Source organism: Lactuca virosa, chromosome 1 (assembly GCF_052849685.1).
Source record: "Lactuca virosa cultivar CGN04683 chromosome 1, Lactuca_virosa_CGN04683_v6, whole genome shotgun sequence".
NCBI classification, from domain to species: domain Eukaryota; kingdom Viridiplantae; phylum Streptophyta; class Magnoliopsida; order Asterales; family Asteraceae; genus Lactuca; species Lactuca virosa.
In genome coordinates, this window is record NC_136426.1 from 39,928,524 (window position 1) to 39,939,533 (window position 11,010).

Here is an 11,010-nt window from a genome sequence, read left to right on the forward strand (position 1 = left end):
CTTAAGCATGATCTCTACCAAATTAAGCAAGTCCAATCAGAGAAAATATCTGCTCTCGAGTCAATGTTATTTAGATTCATGTAAGCTAGCGAAAAACGACATGATACTACAGACGCAATACTTAGAGAACAAAAAGAATCTATTTTAAGTATGTGTACACAAGTAGGACAATTAACAAGGCTTGTACAAGAAAAGCTACCAGATTCACCTTCACGAAAAATCAAGTCAATCCAAAACACTCAAGCCATGGTCGTTTATACAGAAGAAGAATGCGAATTGGTGCGTATATGGGACCTTGAAGAGCATTCTAATCAGTCACTCGAAATAAAAATGAGAGAAGAAGAAGAGTGTCGTGATTCTAACCAGTCACCACGACGTGGAGGCAATAGTGCCACGTCGTGGACGAAAAAAAAATTATGATTTTTCTGTCATTAAGCCATATCGACCACCTCTCCCTTTCCCATCTGGTGACAATGCAAATCTGGTGAAACAAGAAAACATGAAGTTCCTTAAGCATGATGAATTTGAACACGTGAAGGAAGAAGAGTGGGAGGAATGGGAGGAGCCTTTACCCGAAGAGCAATTGGAAAAAAGAAGTGAATTATTCGAAACCTCCAGTTTCAAAGCCTATGATTTTTGAGGTGTTTCCTTTTACAAGACCACCAAATCCAGTAACATAGCCGATTGAAGAAAAAGAAGAAGAGAGCGATGAGTCCAATTTTGATAAGAAAAACCCAGAAAGAGACAAGACAAAAGCAAAAGACACAGGAATGAAGAAGATGTCAACCTAACAATGCAAGAAAGCTCAAGAAAGGCATTCAACAGACGGGTTGCTTACAAACAATCAAGGCTCAAGATGATGGAGAATGGGGAAGTTACACTTCCACCTGACGCAACATACAGTGGGAAGGAGTCCGACTCATGACTCTTCAAAAAGAAGCGCTTCTCGGGAGGCAACCCGATGTTTTTAGAGTTTGCATTTTCTTTTCTTTTTGATTTATTTTTAGTTTTATTTTTCGTTTTAGTTTTATTTTACCTCAACCGAATGATGATATGTTTCTCTAGTTCTTGATCTTATTTTGCAGTGTTGAACGAAAGTGAAGCAGTGAAGGAGCTTAATTTGAAGAAGTCATGTGATTTTTGAAGATCATAATTGGAGAACAAATTTTTGAATAAGTGTGGGGTTCCCACATAATGAAGAGAAAAACATTTTGAAGCATATTTACTAAAAAGAATAGTGTGAATGGTTTTACACTTTACAAAGAGTCGATTCCCACCTGTTTCAATCTTAGAAGATTCTATGAGAAGACACCACGACATGGACACCATCAACACGTCGTGACAAAAATATTAATCGTAACTAAATATGACTACACCACGACGTGGCATCCTTAAACCACATCGTGGCGACATTATTTTTCTCGACCTTGATGACCATTTGCTCGACACCACGACGTTAGTAATCTAGTGACCATTGAATTGCTAGAGCTAGGATCCAACCAATCTTAGTTAAGTGATTAAAGTATTAGTTCTGGTTGTGCTAGAGAACATATATTGTGACTATAATATTGTGTTTGTTTAGTCAATCTTACATAGCTCAAATAATAATTAATAATTGATTATGTGTTAAATTATGTGTGACCATGCATAGCTCTACATGAATTAATTCAACATTAGTAAATTTGGACTTGAATTGCTAATAATATATTAATTGTTAATCAACGAGAATTGTCCATAACTAATAGCTAACCATTGAGGGAAAGTGGATTCGAACTGACAGAAGTTTTTTTAATATTTGATTGAATAAGTTGTTGAGAATTTAAGTTTTTCTAAACTCGCAAAATTAGATAAAAACCATTTTACTTTTGCTTAGAATTTTAGGTTAATTTAATAGTAAGTAGGTTAAATAATTAATTCCGTTCCTTGAGATCGATACCCGACTGTTGTGTTATACTATTTATGAAAGGGTACACTGCCCTGGGTCGAATAGCTAGTAGGATAGTAGGTAAAATTAGGTGTAGCTATTAGGACACATCAGTAGTCTCCAAATATTGAAGGGTCAAGTACCCTATTTAACAACAATTTAAACAATCATCATTTTTTTTCTCATGTTTGTGATTAATATATATGATCAAGAACATTAAACATTACTAGCCAACATTGAAAGAAAACGCTCTTTTTGTAGTTTCATGATCTAACTTGATATATGCTAGTGGTTCGAACATGTCACAATGTGCAACGAGTCCGATTAATTCATTTTGCTTAGGCATAACATATAATTAAATTTAGGTAATTTAGGAGAGTTTGAAGATTGAAAATGGAAATAAACTTGAAGTTAATTAATTGGCTGGAAATTTTCATGATATAGCTCGGATACCTTGTCATGGGCCAATAACAATTTGTGCATTACAATGAGAGGCCACATGTCAAAATTTTCATCAAGACATCTTCCAAAATGCTCCGAAATTTGAATTAAATTAAGAACCTGTTTTTGATACTAAAAATCTATGGATTGGGTAGATGATGAAAAGTAGTTGTACCAAAAATAGATGATAATGATCATCTGCAATATCTTCATTCTCTTCATTTTCTTCGCAACCTAAGAAAATTCATCATTAAAAATAAAAATTAATTCGGAGTACAAACAATGACAATCAGCGTATCCAATATACCAACCTACTAAATGAAAAAAAAATACATCCCAGATGCTTAATGATTTACCATCTTCAAGATAAGCTCCTTCGGCCTGCAAAATTAATCTTTTAAGTGATAGATTTGTAGGACACTGAGCAAGAAAATGAGACAAAGTGAAGAATATGGACTTGGTAAGTAGAAGTGGTTGCTCCGAAAAGAAAACCCGAATGGAAACTCCAATATTTTGATATAGGATTCATTTTCATCCAATTAGAATACTCCCCCGCCATTGTTAGAGGATTGAAAAGTTGAACACTAGCAGAATTGAAAAAGAATAATAAATGGTGGATAAATTGCCTTTCAGTCTAATAGATTCTTTTGTTTGGATTGTTCATCCATAATATGATAATACTAGCATCCCAATGCTTAGTTCTAGCTAATAAATTATGTTACTATGGTATATTAGTATAGCTCAATGTACGATTCAACAAATCGTTTCAATTATTGAAATAAAAATTGTAACATTCGTAAAATTCTTGAAAATTTTAAACTTTGTAAACAACCACAAAACCATCATTAATTACAATTTGTTTTCAAAATAAGTTTCACATTAGAGTTTTCCCAGAAATCATAACACAAAACACGAGGAGGTGCACGATCAAGCCTTCGCCTTCCTGCGATCATCTGAGGTACCTGAAACATAATCCAAAGTTGTAAGTCTAAAGCTTAATGAGTCTCCCCCAAAGTACTAACACATCAAAAAACTAGGATAATACAACAAACAACATGCATACAGAGCCTTCAGTTTGACTGGAACGCCCCACTGGCCTACAATCTATATGGTACGCTCACAAAACCTTTAACATGATTGGTACGCCACCTCGGGCCTTTAGCCTATCTGGAACATTCTCCGGGTCTTCGGCCTGACTGGTACGCCCTACTATCCTTCAGTTTATCTAGGACGCCCTGGGTCTGTTGGCCTTCAGCACAAAGCAGGACCGCCTTAACCCAACCACACATAACATGTTGACATATATATATATATATAACAATTAAACACATAACCAGTCAACAGACAAACATGCATATCCTACAGATTACTAAGCATAGCATCATCCTATCTACCAAGATACAATTCCAGCAGATCACAACAATACTCAATCATCCAATAATCAGGATAACAATCCAAAAGGGCCGACCTTGGTGCCTTCGACCCAACAAGTACAGTGAGGAACACTCACCTCACAAGTAGTGCAGAACTCATAAGGTCTGACTCAAAATCTCAGCTCTCGACTCAATGCCTACAACCATCATGACCAATCCCATCAAAATCCCGAAATACCCAAAATGCCCTCAAAAGTCCAACTTGGTCAACCATGGTCAAAGTCAAAGTCAACGGTCAAGGTCAACAGTCCATGTTGACCCAACTCATCGAGTGCACCTATGAACTCATCGAGTTTCTACAGTACTCAGAAAGATCGGGAAAACCCTAGCCAACTCGCCGAGTTTTCCCCAGTTTAACACATACAACTGATTCTTCGATTCCAGGGTGTAACACCTGGATTTCCAGGTATATTATTTAATTCTTTCTTTTTGTGAATCATTGACATACTCGACGAGTTGGTGATATAACTCGTCGAGTAGAAGCGGGGTGGCCACGTAAGTTTAATGACCTACTCGACGAGTCTATGAGTAGACTCACCGAGTAGGCGTTGTGGGTGGAAACCCTAAATCCTCGGGCCTATGCCCTATTTAAGGAACCTTATGGCCCTCATTTGCGGCTACCAGTCCAGAGAGAGAAACCCTAGGGAGCTTGAGTGTGTGGTGTGAGGAGAAAGGCTATTTTAATCCTTGTTGGTGTGGTTTTTGCAAAGAAGAAGGAGATTCCAGCAAAAGAAGGTCAAGGGGGTTGCTATTCTGTAATTTCAAGCAAGGAAACTCCATCTTTGAGGTATTAAATCGAACCGTTTTCTGTTTTGGTGAAGAACCCTTGAATCTAGGGTTTTCTCTATCCTTTATTGGCTTGGATATGATGCTTATGATGTCCCTTTGAGTGTTAAACTCTGGATCTGGACCTTGAGAGGTCCAGAGAGCCCCACCCTCCCTGCTTTATGCTACTTCCTTAGAGATATGAGCCTAGGTTGCCATTTTAGAGGCTATTTCACCAAAAGAAGCATATTGAACGTTGCATGAGTATAAAGGTCGGACCTTTACGTGATTATTGAGTATGGCAAGGTCAGATCTATAGGTTAGAGAAACAGATCTGACCTCAGAAGGTCATTTGAGTGTTGCCATGGAAGGAACTCGCCGAGTCCATAAGGGGACTCGACGAGTCGAGTCGGGTTGCCCCGCGATTCATGACCGGTGGTAACCCGTCGAGTGAAAGGTTAACTCGACGCGTCGAGTGAGGATCTATGAGGATTCGGAAGACACCGGACTCGCCGAGTCACACAAGTGTACTCGACGAGTCTGGTCAAAGTTTGGCTATTGACTTGAGTTGACTTCAGTTGACCTTAGGGTTCTGGTCAAGCTAGTTCTAGAGAAAGATCTGGGAGGGGTAGAATGGTCTTCTACCCACTCCTTAGAAATGAGGATAAGAGAAATTATTGATTAGAGATGTTATTATGTTGATAGGAGAAGGCTAGGTCGGGTTATCGAGCACGAGAGGTTATCCGACATCGTACGAGGTGAGTCTTCTCACTATACTTTACCTAGAGTGGTAATATGTGTGATCGGAAGGTCTTATGTGCTATGAGGAGTATGTGATGTATGTTGTTATTTAACATGTATGTGCTATGTTATGTTATGAGTAGTATGTTATGGACCGGAAGGTCATTATGTTATGGACCGGAAGGTCATTATGATATGGACCGGAAGGTCAACCAGGATTGTGGGACGGAAGTCCCCTGAGACACATGGACCAGAAGGTCTTGTAGAGCTATAGCCTTGAGTGGCGTATGTGCGTATGTGGTATTTTGGGGAACTCACAAAGCATTTATGCTTACAGTGTTTGTGTGATGTGTTTCAGGTACCAGTGAGGATCGCGGGAAGGCGCCGACATGATCTGTTCACACTGATGGGATTTATGTATTAGAGATCTTGGGATTTGTTTTATTATGATGACATGTGACACAATGGATTCTTATGATATCTTATGAATGACATTATGTTTTAAAAATGAAAAAAAATTGTTTTGAAAATTTACGTTGTTACAAGTTGGTATCAGAGCCTTGGTTTGAGGGATTCGGATGCACCTCTGGGCGTATCTAAACTCAAACTGAGGATTTGAGAAAGTTTTTCACAAAAGAAACAATTTTTCTAAAAAGTAAAAGAATTTGAGAAAAGCGGAAAGAAACAGTGTGTACGATTAGTCAGCGCCCGAACGGTGATTTCCCAAAATACCCTTACATTATGTGTTATGAGATATGATATGATATGTTATGTATGCTAGAGAAGGCTAGGTATTCATGTTAGGACTAGAGTGACCTGATTTGTGATGCCTTAGCCTAGGAGATTACTGCTGCTATAAGATGTTTGAGAGTGAGTAGGTAGCAGTGAGGAGCTTATGAGGGGCCTACCGAAGGGTAGCTTGTGCTTAGCAAGAAGTAGAGTACTTGTGATTTGGGATCCTAGGAGGAGGACTTGGGGTGAATACTGATGCGGTGTGTACGGTAGTATAGGGCCCGTACTACTGAAAACACCGGATCAGTGCGCAGTCCAAGTAAGAATCCTTAGGGTACTAAGGAACAAGTAGGGATGGGTTATCGAGTGCGTGCATACTCGATCGAGTCTCTGATATTTTTATGTTGTATTTCAGAGACATCATGGTTGGGACACGCCACAGATCAAAGACCAGCGGCGTGAGTGACGAGGAGCTTCGTCAGATGATCCACGATGAGGTGGCTGCGGCTATCCGCGCAGAGATACCAAAGATGTTTGGGTCTATCAAGACCACCCTGATTGATACGTTTGACGAGAGATACGCAGCGGTTACTGAGGCTGCAGCCGCTGCAGCTACTGCAGCTGTTGCTGCTGCTAGACCTCAGGAAGGTGACTCGTTGCTGTTCCGGGAGTTTAGCAACACGAAGCCACCAGAGTATGATGGGACGCAGGATCCGATTGCTGCGATGAGATGGATTTCTGACATTGAGGGATGCTTCTACACCTGCTCGTGTCCGGAGCATCTGAGAGTACGGTTCGCGTTGAACCAGCTTCGCTTGGGGGCGAAGGACTGGTGGAAGTTTGTGTCGGCAGATTTCACCCCTGCTGAGCTTACTGCGGTGACCTGGGAGAGGTTCACCACTATGTTTCGTGATGAGTACGTTCCCCCGGTGGAAAGGGAACGGCTAGCCCAGGAGTTCTTGTCCCTCAAGCAGGGTACTGATTCTGTTACTGTGATCACCAGGAAGTTTCATGAGAGGGCGATGTTTTTCCCTGAGCATGTGTCTACCGAGCAGGCACGCATGAGCCGGTATTTGAGCATATTGAGGAGAGACATTCGCGAGTTCGTGGCGAACTCGACGTACCGGACGTTTGCTGAGCTTCAGGAAAATGCCAGGAAGAGGGAGATTGAGCTAGAGACTCAGGCCAAGGAGGAAGCCGAGTCTCAGAGGAGTGACAGGCGACCGGTACAGGTACAGCCGGCAGCCAAGCGGGCTAAGCCCGCTGATACGAGATCTGGAGGCCAGAAGGGCCGCACTTGTGGGAAGTGCGGCAAGGGACATGATGGAGTGTGTCGGGCGGGTGCTTGCTACAAATATGGCAAGAAGGGGCATATAGCCAAGGACTGCCCCAAGGGATTTATGGTTTGCTTTCATTGCAACCAGACGGGTCACCGGAGGGCCGAGTGCCCACAGCTGTCACAGGGATCAGCGCAGGGATCTGCCCCTGCTACTGCACGAGCTACTGAGGGTCGGCCAGTGAAGGCCGAGGCACCGAAGGCTCGCGGGAGAGCCTTCCAGTTGACAGCGGAGGAGGTCCGCGCAGCGCCCGATGTCGTGGCTGGTACTTTTCTTGTGAGTTCTGTACCTGCTTTGGTGTTATTTGACTCGGGTGCGAGTCGATCATTTGTGTCGTTAGCATTTAGTCAGCACATCAGTATTTGACGAGAGGCGTTGAGTCGACCTCTACGAGTTTCCATAGCTGACGAGCGAGCGGTGTATGCTACTAACGTGATTCGAGGATGTGTACTCGAGATCTTCGGTGTTGAGTTCCCGATAGATCTGGTCCCGATTGCGATGGGGGACGTTTGCGTTATAGTGGGTATGGATTGGTTGAGCCGATTTGGGGCGGTTATAGACTGTGAGCGGCAGACGGTGGTGATACGAGACCCTAGTGGGGGAGTGCTGACTGTATATGGCGAGGGTACCCGATGTGGGTCATCATTTTGTTCGGCTGCCAGAGCAAGACAGAGTTTACAGCAGGGCTGCAGCGGGTTTGTAGCTTATGTGATGGATACACGGGTAGCAGCGGAGAGATCGAGTTCGATTGATGATGTTCTGATAGTGCGTGAGTTCCCGGATGTTTTTCCCGAGGAGTTACTGGGTGTGCCTCCCGAGAGGCAGGTGGAGTTCCGTATCGATTTGGTTCCGGGGGTAGCGCCTATCGCCAAGGCGCCTTATCGCCTTGTGCCGCCAGAGATGCAGGAGTTATCCTCGCAGCTTCAGGAGCTGCTGGGGAAGGGGTTTATTCGACTGAGTAGCTCGCCGTGGGGAGCGCCGATCCTTTTTGTCAAGAAAAAGGATGGTTCACACCGGATGTGCATTGATTACCAGGAGCTGAACAAGTTGACGGTCAAGAACCATTACCCCTTACCAAGGATCGATGATCTGTTCGATCAGTTACAGGGAGCGTCTTGGTTCTCCAAGATAGATTTGAGGTCTGGATATCACCAGATGAGAGTGCGAGATGGGGATATCCAGAAGACGGCGTTCAGAACTCGTTATGGGCATTACGAGTTCGTGGTGATGCCTTTTGGGCTCACCAATGCACCGGCAGCGTTCATGGATCTCATGAACAGGGTGTGCAGGCCGATGTTGGATCGATCGGTGATCGTGTTCATTGACGATATTCTGGTGTATTCGAGATCCCGAGAGCAGCATGAGGAGCATTTGAGGGAGATCCTTGGGGTTTTGAGATCGGAGAGGCTTTACGCCAAATTCTCCAAGTGTGATTTCTGGTTACGAGAGGTCCAGTTCTTGGGGCATATCGTTAATCAGAATGGGATATTGGTCAATCCGGTCAAAATTGAGGCGGTGATGAGTTGGGAGGTGCCGAGATCCCCCACCGAGATCAGGAGTTTTCTGGGGTTGGCCGGCTACTATCGGAGATTTATCAAGGATTTCTCCAAGATTGCCGTGCCACTCACTAGGTTGACCCGGAAGGGCGTTGCTTTTACGTGGGGTCCAGAGCAGCAGACCTCATTTGAGACTCTTCGCCAGAAGCTGTGCGAAGCCCCGGTGTTAGCCCTTCCAGAGGGAATGGAGGATTTCGTGGTGTATTGTGACGCAGCGATATCGGGGTTGGGTGCGGTGCTTATGCAGAGAGGGCACGTGATAGCATACTCATCGAGGCAGCTGAAGCCTCACGAGGTGAGGTATCCCACCCACGATTTGGAGTTGGGGGCCGTGGTGTTCGCCCTCAAGATATGGCGTCACTATTTGTATGGGGTTCGGTGTATCATATACACGGACCACAAGAGTTTGAAGTACTTGATGGATCAGCCCAACCTGAACATGCGCCAGAGGAGATGGTTGGATGTGGTAAAGGATTATGACTGCGAGATCTTATACCACCCGGGCAAGGCTAACGTTGTAGCCGATGCCTTGAGCCGTAGGGCGGAGACTGCTCCGATACGAGGTATTTGTATGAGGATGACGGTGATGACTCCGGTGTTGGATGCCATCCGAGAGGCCCAGGCAGAGGCTGTGAGACCGGAGAACCGCAAGAGAGAGCGGGTGATTGGGCAGGTATCTGATTTTGTTACCGATAGCCGAGGGCTTATGACCTTTCAGGGTCGGATATGGGTTCCGTTTACGGGCTGGGCACGTACCATCCTGATGGAGGAGGCGCACAGATCGAGGTTCTCGATCCATCCCGGGGCCACTAAGATGTATTTGGACCTGAAGAGAGAGTATTGGTGGCCCTGTATGAAGAGGGATGTGGCGTGGTTTGCTGAGAGGTGCATGACCTGTCGCATGGTTAAGGCCGAGCACCAACGTCCGCATGGCAAGTTGCAGCCACTCGAGGTTCCCCAGTGGAAGTGGGAACAGATTTCCATGGATTTTATCACCAAATTGCCGAGGACCGCGAGGGGTGTCGATGCAATTTGGGTGATTGTTGACCGGCTGACAAAGAGCGCTCACTTCCTTGCTATCAGCGAGAGCTCTTCCGCAGAGAGACTGGCAGAGATGTATGTGAGAGAGGTGGTATCGCGGCATGGAGTACCGATCTCGATTGTGTCAGATCGAGATGTACGTTTCACTTCCAGATTCTGGAAGAAATTCCATGAGGAGTTAGGTATGAGGTTGCATTTCAGCACCGCTTACCACCCACAGACGGATGGACAGAGTGAGTGGACTATCCAGACACTCGAGGACATGCTTCGAGCATGTGTGTTGGACTTCGGAGGAAGTTGGGACACGTACTTACCATTGGCTGAGTTTTCCTATAACAACAGCCACCATTCGAGCATTGGTATGCCTCCCTTCGAGTTGTTGTATGGGAGGAGGTGTCGGACTCCCATCTGCTGGGGAGAGGTTGGGCAGCGAGTGATGGGTAGCACTGAGATAGTGCTTCAGGCGACTGAGCAGATACAGCAGGTCAGGCAGAGATTGCTGACAGCCCAGAGTCGCCAGAAGAATTATACGGATAGGCGACGATCCGAGCTTGAGTTCTAGGTTGGAGACTTGGTACTCCTGAAGGTATCTCCTTGGAAAGGAGTGATCCGATTCAGGAAGAGGGCAAGTTGGGGCCCCGGTACATTGGTCCTTTCAGGGTGACCGCGAGGGTGGGCAGGGTAGTGTATCGTTTAGAGCTACCTGCGGAGTTGAGCCAGATACATGATACCTTCCACGTGTCTCAGTTGAGGAAGTGTATAGCCGACGAGTCGGCGGTAGTACCACTAGAAGATATTCAGGTGGATGCAAGCCTGAATTATGTTGAGAAACCGATCGCGATCTTGGATCGGAGAATCAAGGTTCTGAGGAACAAGGAGGTGTCCCTGGTTCAGGTCCAGTGGCAACATCGGAAAGGGTCCGAGCTGACTTGGGAACCGGAGTTGGAGATGCGGGAGCAACATCCAGAGCTGTTTGCAGAGCGAGACTTCGAGGGCGAAGTCTGATTCTAGTGGGGGAGAATTGTAACACCCGGATTTCC